We start from the raw sequence: 16,833 nt of genomic DNA on the forward strand, positions 1-16,833 counted from the left end.
CTGCGCTTTAATTTAAAAGTCTAAATTGCAAAATTATGTCAATAGAGTAATAAACTATTAATAATTAAATATAGATTCATTATAATCATTTAATTATTAATAATTAAAATTAGAGTTGTATTTAAATAATGGACTTTAATTATGATAAATTCAAATAATAAATTATACTTTTAAAAGTGGATTCCATCTATAATTTAGTGGAGAAAAGAAAATAAAAAGAATATTTTAATTTAAAAGGGTTTTAACTAAGAATGAAAGAATTAAAATATTAAAATATCTATATTTTAATAAAGTAAATGAATTTTTAAAAATTAGGGAATAGAAACCGTAATTAGGGTTATGACTCTTTATTAGAGGGTTCGTAGATCATTTTCTAACATAGGTTTTGGGTGAGTGATTTGGGAATTGAAGTTAAAGAATCATAGAAAGCTTAAGAGCATTTGGATTACTTGTAATGACCAATATTTTCTAGTGGGGTGGATAAAATGTATAGGCTTGCGAGAAATTGCCCTTCCCCTATTTTGTCACATTCTCAAGAAAAATAGGGTCTTCCTAAGAATGAATGGTTGGATAAAAAAGAAGTCATTAATAAAGACAAGAATCAAGAGGGTTTTTGTTAAGAGGCACTCTATTTGGATGATTTTATAGAAAAAAAAATGTCCAAACATCTTGGCTGAGAAATAGTAAAATGATGATGATTATAGGGAGAGAAAAGATCATAGTGTTAATGTGGAAGAAGTTAATGTGAAAGACTGTTGATTTGGAAGAAGTTAATGTGAAGCTTCTAGAAGATGACCTCAAGGATCTTAGTGTTGAACCCCTCTAGGTATCCTACAAACCATGAAAGCCATTTTCACATATACTTTTAAAATGGAGAAATCATCTTTCAATGCTATAAAACTCCTCAATATTAATTAAAGAGCCCTTAATGCTAAAAGGGATTACATCCTAAGAAAAATGAAGGAGAGTGCAAAGAAATAAATGTTATGGGAGCTCATCAAAAAGGACAACAATATTTGGGCATTAACTAAAATAATTGAGAAGTTGGATTTCACATTGAATGAGATGATAAGAATAATTTAGGGGATTTTAGAAGCAACCATTGAATGTATCAACAAGATGCAAGACAAAGTTGATCACAATTTTGATAATCTACTAATGTTTGATTTAGAGAACTTAAGTACATAAAGGAAACCCTTGGGAGTATTTTGTGCTTTAGTTTAACTTCTTTTTTCATAGGGTTAGTGGTGGGGTGCTAGTTATTTTAGAACATTTTTGGACTATGGTTCACTTTTAAATATTTTATTGTGAAACTTTTGGAGTTTTGGGTCCCTAAAAATATACTTGTTTTAACCCTTAATCTAAAACTTACCATCATAAATATTAAAATTCTAAATAAGACTATGCAGATGACAATGAAAGGGCGATGAATGAAAATGATAGACAAGTGCCACATAGTGGCTTGTATTTGCCATAGTTATAATAGTTTAATTAAATAATAGTAATTAAATTTAATAAATATAGTTAAATTAGATATATAGTACGGTAATTATAATCATAATTTGATCATAATAGTACACAAAACTTAAATATTATATTTTGGTAATAATATTTAATATAATATAATAAATATTTTATTATTACATTAAACTTAATAATTATAATTTAATTAGATAGATAATACATTGAACTTAATATTATAGTTAATTAGATAGATAGTACATTAAAGTTAATAATTCTAATTTGGTAATAGTATTTGATATAATTTATTCATTATTTTATTAAAGATTTAAAATTTATTAAATTGTAGAAATTATCATTCACACCTCAAATAAATGAGCCAATCAAATAGAAGCAAATGATTGTATTGATTTGAAGAATTACAAAATTTCACATATATGCATTGAAAAATATGAAACATTAAAATTTAAAATAGAAATAATCAAATTTGATTGGTTGAAATAAAGAGGATTATTCTAGATAGAAGTGATTGCAATAGTATATTGCCTATGGCGAACATAAACAAGTACCACTTAGTGGCTTAGTAGTTCTAATTTTGATAGTAAATTTAATTATATATTTATTATATATAATAAAAATATTAGTAAAATAATGATTTTATTGTTTTACTATATAATATTTTTCTATTATCTTTATCATAATAATTTTTACTTCATAAATATAACAATGGAGTAGGATTAAAGTATGGTTTATAAAATAGAATTTTTCAAAAAGCTACAATCCTCATTCCTCATGTAAATAATATTTACCACGTTTAATTTAGAAAAAGTAACATTTATAATATAAGATCAAATTCCCTAACAATGTGCATTTTACATTTGAAAGTTGGATAATCAAGTAAATTTTGATCTGAAAAAAAATTCCATTACCATGTTCATCACAAATTTGTAAATTTCTTTGCGGGTCGCCTTCGTTCTGGAACTACTTGTGAAACTGGTATTGCAGTCAGTGAAACTAAAATGGGACAGAAACAGAAGAGAAGTATATCTGTTTCCCCAAATTTGTGAAACGTTCAATTTACAGCATGAGAAGATGAAAGCATGATCTTTATCTCTTGTTCACCTAAATAGCATCCTTCCTCGGTATCTTCAGATCTCTGTACTTGTATGACATTTGCAACCAGCACCAAACCTCCTTCACAAAGGGCATTGACACCCATCAAAACGTAATGGAAGGATATATTTGTGAGATATTACAAATCATTGCAAATACATGGAAAATGTGGAAGTATTGACAAGGCATATCAAACTGTGCATGGCGAAGACCACAACGTAGTTTCACGTATTCTTACCAAACCCTAAAATTTCAGATTTAACATTGAGCACATGATATAAAGAGCAGACCTTGACATGGTAGATCGCTGGACGTTACCCTGTTTCACTCATTACATTCGCATAATTTGAGATGTCCTCACTTGTACCTTGTTATTTACATTATCATTATCTTTAGCTCGTCAGACCATATGCACGGTTGAAACGTGACAATCACAAAGAATTATAAAAGCATTAGAAAGAGCATATCCACGAAAACATCAGCCTCCTCTCCACATGGGTGACTATCTCTAAACTACCAATGGGTGCTTCTGTGTAAACAGTGGACGGGGATTTCTAGCCTTTCATTGATGTTGTAAACAACATTTTCTAAACCACCCGACCAGTCCTCCATAATTGTAGCATTACACAGCTCAACCATGTTAAATTTGGTAACACAAGATTTAAAAAGAAAGGAAATAAAAACCCTAATAATGCACTATCGGTTCTATGGGTGTTATCGTAATCACAGTACTTCTCTAAATATTATTTCGATAGCCTGCCATGCCATATCATCCATGTAGTTCAATATTCAGATCCTACTTTTGACTGTATGAAAAACTTTGATATTGGTTTCCATGGTAAACACAGGTCTCAAATATTCAACCGGACAAACACCACTGGTCGATGCTCAAAGAAAGTCTGTGGAAAATTAGACTTTATGTTGAATACTCATTAAAGAAATCAGAAGTTACTCAAAGCTACCGGGGGGAGTACAGACATAAAATCATTTCCAAAATCTTAACAGGTAATGATTTCGATAAATAGCTCAGAGTTCGTTTGTCTTAAGGATAGAGATTGGATAGGTGTGAAATGGGTTTATAAGACTAAGTTGCAAATGGAGATGTAGAAAAATATAAGACAAGGCTGGTTGTTAAGGGATTGGCACAAGAATAGTTGGTTGGCTATAATGAGATATTTGTACTTTTGATACTATTAGAATGGTTCTAGTTATTGAAGTTCAAAATAATAAATAGTTTATTAAATGGATGCCAAATCAGCATTCTTGAATAGATATTTGGAAAAGGAAGTCTATGTACAGCAATTACTAGATTATGAAATAAAAGGATTTGAGGATAAAGTTTATTAGTTAAGAAGGTATTCTATTTGTTAAATCTGCAAAGCAAAAGGAATTTGATATGATAGATTTGAGGTTGAAATATTTTTTTGGCATTGAAGTTATTGAAAATGATAAGGGCATTTGTCAAAATAAATATGTAAAAGATATTTTGAAAAGATTAAGAGTGATAAATTGCTACACTTGTGTTAGTAGGCACAAAACAGAAGATAATAAAAATTAGTTCGTAATTTGATGCATCTAACAACTAGACCAGATATTATGTATGAAGTGGGTTTGAATAGAATTCACATTGGCAAGCAGGAAAGAGAAAGCAACATGTCAAGCAATATGTGTGCATCAAAGTTTTGAAGGATTTAATGCAAATTCAAGAGAGTTAGAGTTTTGAAGGATTTAATGCAAATTCAAGAGGGATCTACTACGATCTATTGTGATTGCAATTGCACTTTAAAAGAATCATGTATTTTACAAGAGGACAAAGTGCATTGACACCAGGTATCACTTCATTAGAGAGTTAGTTAGACTAATCTATCAAGGAACAACTTTTTTGAAAGATGTTCTCGAGATTGTAAATATTAATGTAATTTGTAATCATTGATAGTAGAAATTAGGGGAAGTGTTAAAAATATTAATCTCTACTATCATACGTCCATCATTTAGATGTTTCTAGAAATATTATTTTACAGTCTTTTGTATGTCAGATATAATAGTTTCCAAAATATTGTTAGCTAAATATTAGAAATTTATAGATCCAGAATATTATAAGTTACCTATTAAAGACATTATGTCATCAATTTATTATGTAGCACGGTGAATGAAAAAATATATGTTTTATTATAACACAACACATTATTGCAATCAATTCTATTTTGCCTCTAGCCACCCAAAAAGAATTGCATAAAACAAAGATACTTTATTCCAGTTTTGTTGGGTAAAGTTTATTGGAACGACACAAGGTAACGATAAGATTTGTTGTTTTATGAGAAGTGTATTATAGAGAGTATTTCGGTTCTCTAAATGTAGCCCTTACCATTATCCCTTGTCCATAGATACATAGGACGATAATCTTTGAGCAATGCTAATACTATATTTCTAAGATGTATAATTGAAGGAGGTGGATGGAGTGGATCAAAGACAAACACCAACTAAAAGATAAGCATTTAGTTCAATATGTAAAATACAGAGACTTATCACAATGTGCTACAACACTTCATACATAATCAAAATATATTACAAGTCCTTAGAATGTTACAACATTCTATCCACAATGAGAAACCCAAAATGAGCTCTACTGATCACAAGCCTAGCTTATTCTATTTATAAGAAAATGCATATTTAATGTTGTAGGAAGGAGTTGACAATATAATTAATGTTGGACGGTGAGGCTAGTATGTTAGTCGGTGCTTGGATAGCTATAGGTGGCTATGGACAGTGGTAGGCGGCTACACATGTTGCATGTAGTCTATTTGTTTGGTGGGTAGGTGGAGAAATTACTATCCACCAACATTCCCCCTTAATTTCTTCCACTAATGCTACTACATTTATATTGTTTTCCCTTGTCATAATTACTTCAAGTTTTAGACTTAACCCTTAAACATTGTAATAAAAATGGTTTCTAGCTGACTAAAAACTTTTCATTTGAATGGTTTTGGCTAACCACGAACCTCACATAATAGTGGTTACAATAGACCACCAAACATTACAAAAATGGTTTCAGATTACCAAAAACTCACACGATGGGAAAAGTATCATCACTTTGGCTTTTCTCCTTCTTGACCTGCATCAAACTGGTTATTGAGTCCATATAAAAAGAAATCCATCTACCAAGATACATGGGTGCCCAGCCGCTGTACTCGCTAGTTCTATGGGAATCCTTTTCACATACATGGTTCATCAATATGTCAAACCAAAAATCTTTAGGGTGTCGAGCACAACCGATAATGCACCCCATACATTCACATAGTCTATTAACAATCATCACTTGGTTGGGGGATATCAATGCAACCAACTTCTATTACATGACCATTATCAAAAACATCATATCCTTCACAATTAGACCAGCAAATTCTCACTTCCAATCCCAACACTTCAATCAACACACACATAGACATTTGCAACATCATAGACCTTAGAATTCCTTTGAATCATGACAACCTACTTGCACTTACTGCAACCACAACTAACTTCAATAACTATTCTATAACATCAAACACATACTTCAAACACAAAGACATAATAAACATTTCCATGATCAATATCTTCCATGCCATGTGTATGCATTCTCTGGCACTCCCGCTTGTAGAGAGATGCTCCAAATGTTTTTAATCTATGAATGATAGCATCATACAACACTAACTCAAACACACTTCAACTTTGACTTCCTTCTTTTCATGACTTCTCTATTTCTCATAGCAGTCTCTTGATTTGTTCATCTCTTTATTCTTGTAGAGGATAACTTCAAATGCCATTGCCTGTTGGGCTACGATGCCACAACACTCTTCACCAATTCTAAACTCATCGAGCTCTCCATGATCTCTAGGATCATCCCCCATTAGCTCTGATATCACTTGAACGAGGTGGATGGAGTGGATCAAAGACAAACACCAACTAAAAGATAAGCATTTAGTTCAATATGTAAAATACAGAGACTTATCACAATGCGTTATATCACTTCATATATAATGAAAATCTATTACAAGTTCTTAGAATGTTACAACATTCTATCCACAATGAGAAATCCAAAGTGGGCTCTGCTGATCACAAGCCTAGCTTAATTCTATTTATAAGCAAATGTATATTTAATGTTGTAAGAAGGAGTTGACAATATAATTAATGTTGGACGGTGAGGCTGGTATGTTGGCCAGTGCTTGGATGGCTGTAGGCGGCTATAGACAGTGGTAGGCGGCTGCACATGTTGCATGTAGTCTGTTTGTTTGGTGGGTAGGTGGAAAAATTACTATCCACCAACAATAATGGATTAAGGAATTTTTTAAGGGAGCAATATGATAGGGTATTTGCTCGTTTTCGTTGTAGAAAAGACAAGACTTTGTAGGATGGATAACCCATTTTTTTTTCTTGTACTTCGGGTGCATATGCTTAGTCTAATCTGAATTATAGGGCCTTATATGCCAAGCTAGAAGATTTTCACGGCAATGTGACGGAAGGGAATAAGAAGGCGGAGGAGGTGAATTTAAAAAAACATGACATCGGTTTGAGGAGTTGAAGGCTAGAATGGACAAAATGGAAAGCTCTTTGAGAGCTGTTATTAATAAATGTCAGCATCGGTGGATTGCTTGAACGGACCGGTGGGTAAAGTGGATCAAGGGGCAAGTGCAATGGCGGTTCTACATTTGGATGTGTCATGTTGCAGAGCAAGTTGCTAGCCCAAAAAAATCTACATGATCGAGCACAAAGAAAAAGCAGGAGACCGATCCTCCTCTGGACATGATGGAGATTAAGAATGCAACTCGCAAGATGAAGAAATTCATGGAGGAGCTTGCTGTACAGCTATGGAGATGGCTTGATTCATGACATCTTGTTAGTGTTGGTCTTTTGATTTTGATTTTTTTGTTTATATTCCTTCTTTTTTTTGCTAGTTAGGTTTCTGTGGTTTCTAGTTTTTGTTTGTCGGCTTCTAGCTGCTGGTTTGTTGGTTATGTCCTCATTTTTTTTTTGGGACTAAATGTCTATCTCTTTTCTAAGAACTATATGGGATAAATTGCTTAGAATAATTCAGAATCGCTACCTTAAAACTTAGACTCTTTCGTTCTTTCCTTCATAGTGCCGTAGACCAAATTGTTGTTAAATATGATTCTATACCTTCATGGGCTTTGAGTACCACCATATAGTAATTTGGAATGGAAGACAAAACTAACTTGATTAAAAAAACCATTCCAGATAAAGATAACCCAGGGACATTCCATGAAGAGGTTTTACTTCTTATATTCCATGAAGAAGTTTTACTTCTTATCCTCTCTATGATAGGTTTTCAATAATTTTATAATAAGATATTTTGTTAGCTCCAACAAATAAAAGAATGTCAAGATATATAGATTGAAGTATTTCTGGAGGAAATAATTGAGATTGAAATTAAATATTTTTTCTAGAATACAAATATAATAGAAGATAGATTTTTTTTTTTGATTTCTTTGAAAGATGTCCCTAATGGAAAAGATGGGGGAGGAGAAAATAAATGATGTCAAATTATTGAAAAAAATTGTTTGACCTCAAATGACCCAATGAGAACTTTTTTTAGATTTTTTTCCTTTTTTCAAATACATATGATGATTTTTCCTCTTTTCATCACAACAAGAAAAAAAGACTTTAGAGAAGAAGTTAATCCTGAACATTGTTCTAATTCTCTTTAGCCTAAAGAAAATATTCAACAGAATAATCTTTTGATAACTGATATTTTAGATGTGAAAATGGAACCTAGTGACCTTGAAAATTTTAATAGAAAATATACTTTGATTTTTAAAAAGATATGGCTAATGATAAACATATGAGGAGAATACGATAACATAGAAATATAGCTTTTGGGGAAAAATTATTTGAAAAATCTATAAGAAGTCAGAAACTAAATGGTGTCAAATTATGTAAGAAGAGTACTTAGGCTCGAATGATCCAATGAAAGCTGTAACCATTTCAGAGGTGATAACAAAATTTGTATCTTGGAAAGTCAATAACGGGGAGAATGTAAAATTATATTCAAAGATTCTTGTCAAGGTATGCCTCCATTGATTTTAAAAAATAATTTGGCCGAATTTTATTCAAGTAATCAAGGACTGCTGGTGTAATTACTTAAGAGATTATGTTACTACTGTTGAAATTTTCTCAGGGAAACAGTCTCGAGAGATCCATCAAATCTGTCCATTTCAGCAGAGTAGGACTATTTTCAGAAGTTACAATAAGTGAAAAGATTTTTTTTCAAAAATAATAAAAAGTATGATCTAATGTCGGCTTCAGCATAAAATAATAATTATTCTTCTTTGCTGTGTTTTCTGGATAGATTGTGTTAGAATTTTTTTGCATCAACGTTTCAGATCACAGTAACATTAATACAAAAAAATTCTAACACAATCTGTCCAGAAAATACAGCCAAAAATTCTAATAAATTGTGGAAAACTACTATCTACAATAATTATAGTTTGGAATTGCAACATGAAATATCATAGTTTTGTTATACCAAATAAGATTAGAAGCGCGTATTAAATTTGGATGCTAACTGTATGAGCGTAAATCTGAACAAAATTTCCACTGCCAGGTTCATCCTTTGGGTGTTCCTATTGTGGAACTGGTAAGGCAGATAGTGATTGGGTAAGTAAAAGCCTAAAAGTGTATGAAACTGATTTCATAATATGAGAGAAGCAGAAAAGAAGTGTATTTTCAAACTGTAAAAGAAAACCCTCTGTTTCATTAAATTTCTGAAAGCTTCAACGGATGGACGATCTTACCTCTTTACTCCTGCAAATCTTCCATCCATTATCGACATCCATGAAAACACAATGGAAGGGTATTTTTGTCAGACATTACAGCTCATTTAATACATTGTTATGTGGAAGCATTGACAAGGCATATCAATTATTCTTATGAAACCATAAAAATCTGACATTTAACTTAGACATTACTCTGTTGCTGTATTTTTCTCATTTGAGATGCTCTCGCTGTACCTCGTTATTTTTACCATCATTATCTCGTCTGACCATCTGTACAGGTTGTAACAGGACAATTACAATGAATTAAAATAACATTAAAAAGAGCATATTCACAAATAAACCAGGAAATTTTATTGCGTGAAAACAGTTAAAATCTTCAGATCAAATGAATATCTCTGTAATGAATCTAGTTATTTGAATAGACAGCGAAGGAAAGGTACAATGCTTATTTAAAATTAGTGAAACGGGTGCGCATGATGGCATGATGTCACGATGTGAAATAATGTCAACAATATAAAAGAGGGCCGAATGAAATGATGTTTTCAGTAAGTTCATGGGCCTGGTGTAAAACTACATAAATATATTGTATTAATTTTACTAAATAACCATATAAATATACATGGTTGCCATAACGAAATATTTGAGTCATTTCCCCTTAACTAGGGTTTTGGGATTTTAAAATAATTTATCAAAGCAAAAAAGGGGTACCGAGTGAATACGATCAAGGGCTTTATAAGTTTAGCAAGTTCAACTAAAATCATTTGTTGAGTTTTAAGTCATGAATCTAAAATCATTAGTAAGGTTAAATTATGGTAAAATAATCATTATCAACTTTGTAAGGTCAAATCTAGGGTTCATGAATAATATCCTAGATATTATTATGAATAATTTTTGAAGAGAAACAAATATAGAATATAGAATGGGAGTTGTAATAGGAAGTATGGATTTGTAATATAGGACGAAATAATAATGTATAGAAACAAGTAAAGATAAGAAGCATATATTCATTTGTCAAATGAAAAATAATAAAATTAAGTTTAAGAAAAAATAAAAGATTTAATTGTAGATTATTCAAATCATTAAGATTTTAAATTTCTAATTAAAACAAACAAATAATTATTATTAAAACTTAAAAAATTAAATAATTAAATCAAGAACCAAGAAAATCGTCTAAAATTTTCACTGCTTTACAAAATCTGTACATTAATGTTGATTCAAATAAAAAACTACAAAGTTGAATTCTAATAGCAATATCACAATTTGACTTATTATGAAAAATATCTCCTACTTATCAATTGATGAGCTTAAGAGAAAATGGAAAAATGTTTTTCCACATGAAATTATAAGAAAATTTATTCAATTAACCACCTTATTTATTTCTTTAATGGCATAATAGTTAGAAGTGAATTGATACATCATATTTATTTCTTTAATGACATAATAGTTAGAAATGAATTGATACATCATTTGGATCAGATAAGGAAAGTGGGATGGCCATGGATTGGGGGTTTTCTTTTTAAATATCTCTATGAATCTTGAGGAAAACAACGGGGAAAATTCAGGGTGATAGGAAAGCAGGAAGATTGGGGAGCGAGATAGGAAAATGGCTTGGCAACCGTCGATTATCGAATTCCTTCTTTCATTTTTTGTAGAGTTCCTTGTTTAGTTTTCAATTCCACATTCAATCTAAAACACAATGGAAGATAAGAGAAACTTTCGTCTGAATCTATATATTGGAAGGAATTGAATAGTCCATGTAGGTTTTGTTTAAATCTTGGAACTGTTGTTCACTGTTTGTGTAATTATTTTGGAAGAAAAAATGACCATCGATGCCATCGTGATTACAAAATTGTAGAGATAAAAGTTAATTGAGTTCATCACCAACTGAATACTCGAACCTATGGAATAGAATCTCTTTAATCTTCAACCTAAGACTAAATCTCCTTCATCAACAGAACGTGTGGAAAATGAAAGATTTTATAGTATATTTAAAGGTGTACTAACAAGGATTCAAAATCTTCTAATAGGGATGGTATATATTGAATGTATTTCATTGACTCTTAATAGGATCCATCATTGCACAAGAAACTTCTATATTAGTACATCATTTTGTAGGTACCATCCCCACTAGCGGTTTCTCTCTGATCAAGGGTTTCCCAGTTAATATTCATTGGAAAATTGAATAAATAACTTGTACTACCTACCCCTTTTCTCCCCCTGCTCCTAGACCTTTGTCATGGTCCTTGCTTTGGCTTTCCTTTTCTAATTTTTCCTTTTAGTACTCCACTAATGCCGCTCTTGGCTGGGCATTGATGGTTCCAGGCATCCATGCCACTCTCTATTGGAAGTTCTGATCCCTTGTTAGCTCCTGGTGCTCTCTCAATATTGGCTATGGCGGATAGGGAAAGACTGTCTTTGGTTACTCAACCTAGTGGTTGCTCCTTTTTTAATAAGGTTGTGGGTGTTTCTAGAAAGTGTTATTCTCCTCCCAAATCATTCTTCTCCTACACAATTAAAGGTAGCACTATCCTATTTCTAGATGATATTATTGATGACTCAGTGTCTTCTCTAGAAGTATCCCTCATGGGTCATTTCATGATCCTTAGGCCATCTATTAATCACCTAGGGAAATGGGAGATTCAACTTGGTCTCTTAAGAAAAGTGTGAAGATTGATACTCTCCTTAATGGACTATTTGTCTTTTCCTTTAAAGTTAAGGATGATTTGATTTGTAGTCTTACTAATGGGCCTTGGTATATTGGGTCAAACAAGAAAAGCATTCTTAATGTTTGCTAGTGGAAACCTAAATTGGACCTAGTTTTTGACCTGGGAGCTTTGCACCAATGTGGATCAGACTGCTAGGGTTGCCTTTGGAATTCTTGAATACTAGGGTTTTTAGAGGTATAGTAGAAGCCTTTTCTTGCCTTTAATTAGTTGAGAAAGTTACCCAAATAAAATCTTTCTTTTTGTTTGCTACAACTTGTGTTAGCATATCAAAGCAAAAGAGTTTTCCTATAATGGTCATCCTAGACTCTAAGCTATGATCCTATGTTCCACTACTAGTTTTTGAAAAGGAAGATCTATTTTGTGGGAAACATAATTATTTTGGCCATGTTGACCTTTCTTATCCTTCATCTTGCCCATGTTCTATAGTGGATCCCAAGGAATCAATGAAGCCCCTTCTCTCACCTTTGTAATCCCATGTTGACTTGGAGATCCCTCTAGATAGTAGGGTACCTTCTTCCAAGTTGGGTGAAGAGGGATCTATAGCCACATTACTCCCTCCTCCTAAGACAATCCCTCTTCTCACTCCTACTTAGCAAAAAAACTTGGATAAATTTGTCAGGTCTTGCTTAGCTAAACCCTTGACTTCGTTGAATATAGAAGCTTGCCCACCCATTTCCCCTCCCCCTTGTTGATTTTAGTACAGATATTTTGGTTTTCTCTAAATCTATGGCTGGGGAAGTTAGTAAATAATTTCTTAATGGACCTTCAAGATCTAATATCCTTTCTAATCATGGGGATGCTAGCATAGTATTAGAAATTATCTTTATCGAGAAGAGTAAATGGACTAAGATTTATATGAAGAATAAAAGAAATTTTAAAATTGATGTTGGAGAAGATGAAAATGACTTTCTACTATGCAAGGTAATTGACCCGCTACCCAAAGTATAATTGATGGCTAGCCTCGTCAACTCTACTATTAATGGATGTCCCTTTGTGGAGATCAAAGTTTAATCTATTCAGAGGGAGTGAGTTGAAGAATACACTTTTTTGGTCCTATATCAAAACTTATAATGTTCAAAATACTTTCTTAGAATCTTAGAGGGTTGAATAGTCACTTGAAACAACATATATTGAAGAGTGCTCTTCAAGATCTAAAAGTGGATATTATCCTCATTTAGGAAACTAAAATGAACAGAGATAATATGGAAAAAAGAATGAAATTTGTGTGGCCTAACCTGTCTTGGTGTTCCTAGGACTCTCAAGGTGCTTCAGGTGGTCTAGCAATCATTTGGAATACGAACGAGATGTCAAGTACTCTCATAATGTCTTCGAGTAACTTTATTATTTCTAATTTCCAAGTCCCCATGTCTAGTAGCTCTTGGAATATAGTTAATGTTTATGCCTTAAATAACCAAGGTCAAAGGAAACTTCTTTTGAACAAACTAGCCAATTTTATTAATAATGTCAATTCTAAACGGATGGTTATGGGTGATTTCAACTCCCCTCTTCACCCTTCTAAGAAAGTGGGGGGTATTGAAGACTTCTAAGGAAGTATGGTAAACTTAGGGAATTTCTTTATAGACTTTAGCCTCATTCATATAGATCTAAGGGGGGATAATTTTACTTAGACTAATAGAAGACAAGGATCCAGTCTTATCCAAGTTAGACTTGATAGGGAACCTCTTTCTTCTAACTAGACTAATATGGATGATTTTATGTTGGAAGCTAAACCTTGAACTGGATCGGATCATAATTCTCTTCTCCTTGAGAGGAAAATTGGAAAAATGGTAGTTGGCCCATTCAGATTTGAGAATATGTCGATTTCTCATCATAACCTAAGAGACTAGATACAATCTTTGTGGAATAGGACTGCTAAATTTTCCCCTATGATTAATATTGAGATGAATTTTAGAGTAGTTAGGGACAAAGTAAGAAATTGGAATAAGGTCTCATTTAGAAACATCTTTGATACTAAAAGGTCATTAGAGAACAAATTGGTGGAGGTCCAAGGGCTTCTAAAATAACTATTCTGACCCTATCGCGTGCATGGAGGAAAGGTCCCTTAGAGACCAATGGATCTCCTTGTCCATCTAAGAAGAGACTTTTGGAAACAAAAATCTTATATGTAATGGCTAAAGGATGGTGATAAAAACACTAGGTTTTTCCACGAAACTACTCTAAATTATAGAAATAGAAACTATATTAGATCTTTAATGTGGGCTAATGGAGTGGAGTTAAAAGAAGAAGAAGATATCAATACTATAGTTTTAAATTTTTCTACTCATAATGGATGTATAGATCATGGCTTGGATGATCTCAATAATCTTTGAGGGTTTTTCCCCCTTTTGTTGTTAGAAGAAAAAAACTTATTTCCAGAGGTAGTAGAGAAGAGGTTATAGATGTCACATTTTCTTTTTTAGGCTTTTAAATCCCCAGGTCTAGATGTGTTTCCTCCTTTCTTATAGGAGAATTGGGAGGTTGTTGGGGAAGATATTTTCAAGGTTGATTGTTAGTTAGATTTAGAATGGGTGTCGTAGTGGAGTTAACCTATATAACCCTCATTCCTAAAACTAGAGACCCCTCTTACATGAGTGACTTCAAACAAATGATCCTTGGTAACATTACTTATAAGATTATTTTTGAGGTCATGGTGAAAAGAATGAAACCTTTTCTAGATAAAATGGTCTCAAAAAACCAAAAAGGATTTGTGGGAGGTAGGAATATTATGGGTGTTGTTATAACTGCTCACAAACTAATTAATTCTACGAATGCTAACAAGAAAGCTAGGATGGTACTTAACTTGGACATTTCCAAAGTTCATGATAGAGTCAAGTGGGCATTCCTTGATAAGGTTCTTACTAGACTCGAGCTAAAAGGAGAATTCCATAAAATGATCATAAGTTGTGTGACCACTACCAAATATGTTGTCTCAATTAATGGTGAGCCTACAAGATTCTTCTCTATAGGGAAAGGGTTGAGGCAAGGAGATCCCCTATTGCTTTATCTTCCTATATTGGTTGTTAAAGTTTTGGGTAGGAACTTTACTAGACTTTGTTATACTCGTGATATCTCTGGTGTTAAAGCAACCTCTGTAATCCCTCGGGCTACTCACAAATTGTTTGTGGATGATATAGTTCCCTTAAGAGAAGTAGTGCTATTAGAAGCTTTAGCTTGGAAAACCTTGCTTAATGACTATGTTGTGATCTTGGGACAAAATATTAACTTCAATAAAAGTAAATTATTCTTCTTCTTCACTAGAAATGATGTCTAGCTAAGCATCTTGAGACTTCTAGCATACGGTTGCTTCTATATCAGATACTTACCTTGGTCTCCCATTGTCCCAAGTTAAATCATGCCAGTCTTATTGAAATAGTATTATTGAGAAATTCCAAAGAAAATTAGCAATACGGAAAGGAAAACTTCTAAGTCTAGGTGGGAAAATTTTGCTTCTTAAAGCTTGCTTACAAAGTGTTCTAGTTTACTTTATGACATTCTTCCTTATGTCAACTAAGGTAGCTGAAGCCTTCACCTTATTCTAATGACAAACTCTACTAATGGGAATTCTGCTCTATCGAAGAACTTAATGAAAGTTAGAGGTATTTTTAAGAAAGAAATGCAAAAAAATTATTGGGAATGAAAGAAACACTTTATTTTGGAACAAATCCTGGGCTACTAATATCCCATTCCAAGAGATAACTATTAACTAATACTTTAAAAATTGGCTCTCATCTACTATTGGTATCAAAGTGGAAAGAATTTTTGTTTGGAGGATTGAAAAGGCTTAATGGATTGACCCAGAGTTCACTTTAGTGGTGAATACTCACCAAATGGCTAATCTCACTCATCAGGGACCCTAGATTTGGCAATTTTTTTGGCACTTTTGGGGTAGCAACGTCGCTTGGAATTTATGAAAGTTGGGTCGCATGCTCAAACCAATTGCTGATACTGATATCTAATCATATTTAATTTGATAATGACTTCACCAATGTAATCTAATCTTTCCATGTGGTAAATTGAACGTTTTTGCCCACAATTTTTGAGGCATGTCTTGATAGATGGTCACATTCACCAATCTATGGAAAACTTTAAGTCAGGTTATATGTAAATTACATATATTTGACAAGTGTCTCTATTCTAGAGACTTTCTAAGAAACTTTTTATCCTTCTAATCTTTGGCCCGAAATAGATTATACTATGGACAAGTGTCATTATTTTAGAAACTTTCTCTAAAACTTGTTGCACTTTAACTTTTTAGCCCAAAATGGGATTTAGACCTTTGATTTAGGATCATCTACTGGTCATTAAAAAGGGTTATTGTATATTGGATGATATAAATTTATGGTTTCTATATAGTTTTACTTTTGGTCGCAATTTTTTGAAATAATTAAAGATCTGCCATGGTTTTACAAAATTTTCACACAATGAAATTAATTTTTTCCTATTTTGAAAAATAAAATTTCCAATTCAAATTTATTTTTTTCCTCTAAAATAATGTTGGATTTGTCATGACTTTATATATTTTTCCAAAGGGGGTTTCTTAAAGTTATCCCTGGATTGACCTCAATAGCATATGGCTAAGCCAAAGGGAATCAAGGAGAATTGCATGCATTGGAAGGGAGGAAGTGTGCATTCTTAAAGGTTGGGTTTAATACGCTAAATAAATAGATTTGGAAACATAACATAACTAGTATCTTCTCGATCAAGTCTACTTATGCTATGATGGAGATGATGGGAGAAGACTCTATTGTTTGGAAAGAGATTTG

General features: G+C 32.4%; 1 long non-coding RNA gene across 1 annotated transcript in view; it reads right to left on the reverse strand.

Moving 5' to 3' along the window:
* Positions 1–2,363: 2,363 nt before the first annotated feature.
* Positions 2,364–16,833, reverse strand: part of LOC149543364 (uncharacterized) — a 42,971-nt gene continuing 28,501 nt past the window's right edge. Inside the window, exons 3-4 of the long non-coding RNA XR_016355232.1 lie at positions 9,363–9,614; positions 2,364–2,655 (exon numbers count right to left, since the gene is read on the reverse strand). This is a non-coding gene — a long non-coding RNA (uncharacterized LOC149543364). The remainder of the gene's footprint in view (positions 2,656–9,362; positions 9,615–16,833) is intronic.

The sequence above is a fragment of the Cupressus sempervirens genome, chromosome 8 (assembly GCF_028749045.1).
Source record: "Cupressus sempervirens isolate cs-2001-9-10 chromosome 8, ASM2874904v1, whole genome shotgun sequence".
NCBI classification, from domain to species: Eukaryota; Viridiplantae; Streptophyta; class Pinopsida; order Cupressales; family Cupressaceae; genus Cupressus; species Cupressus sempervirens.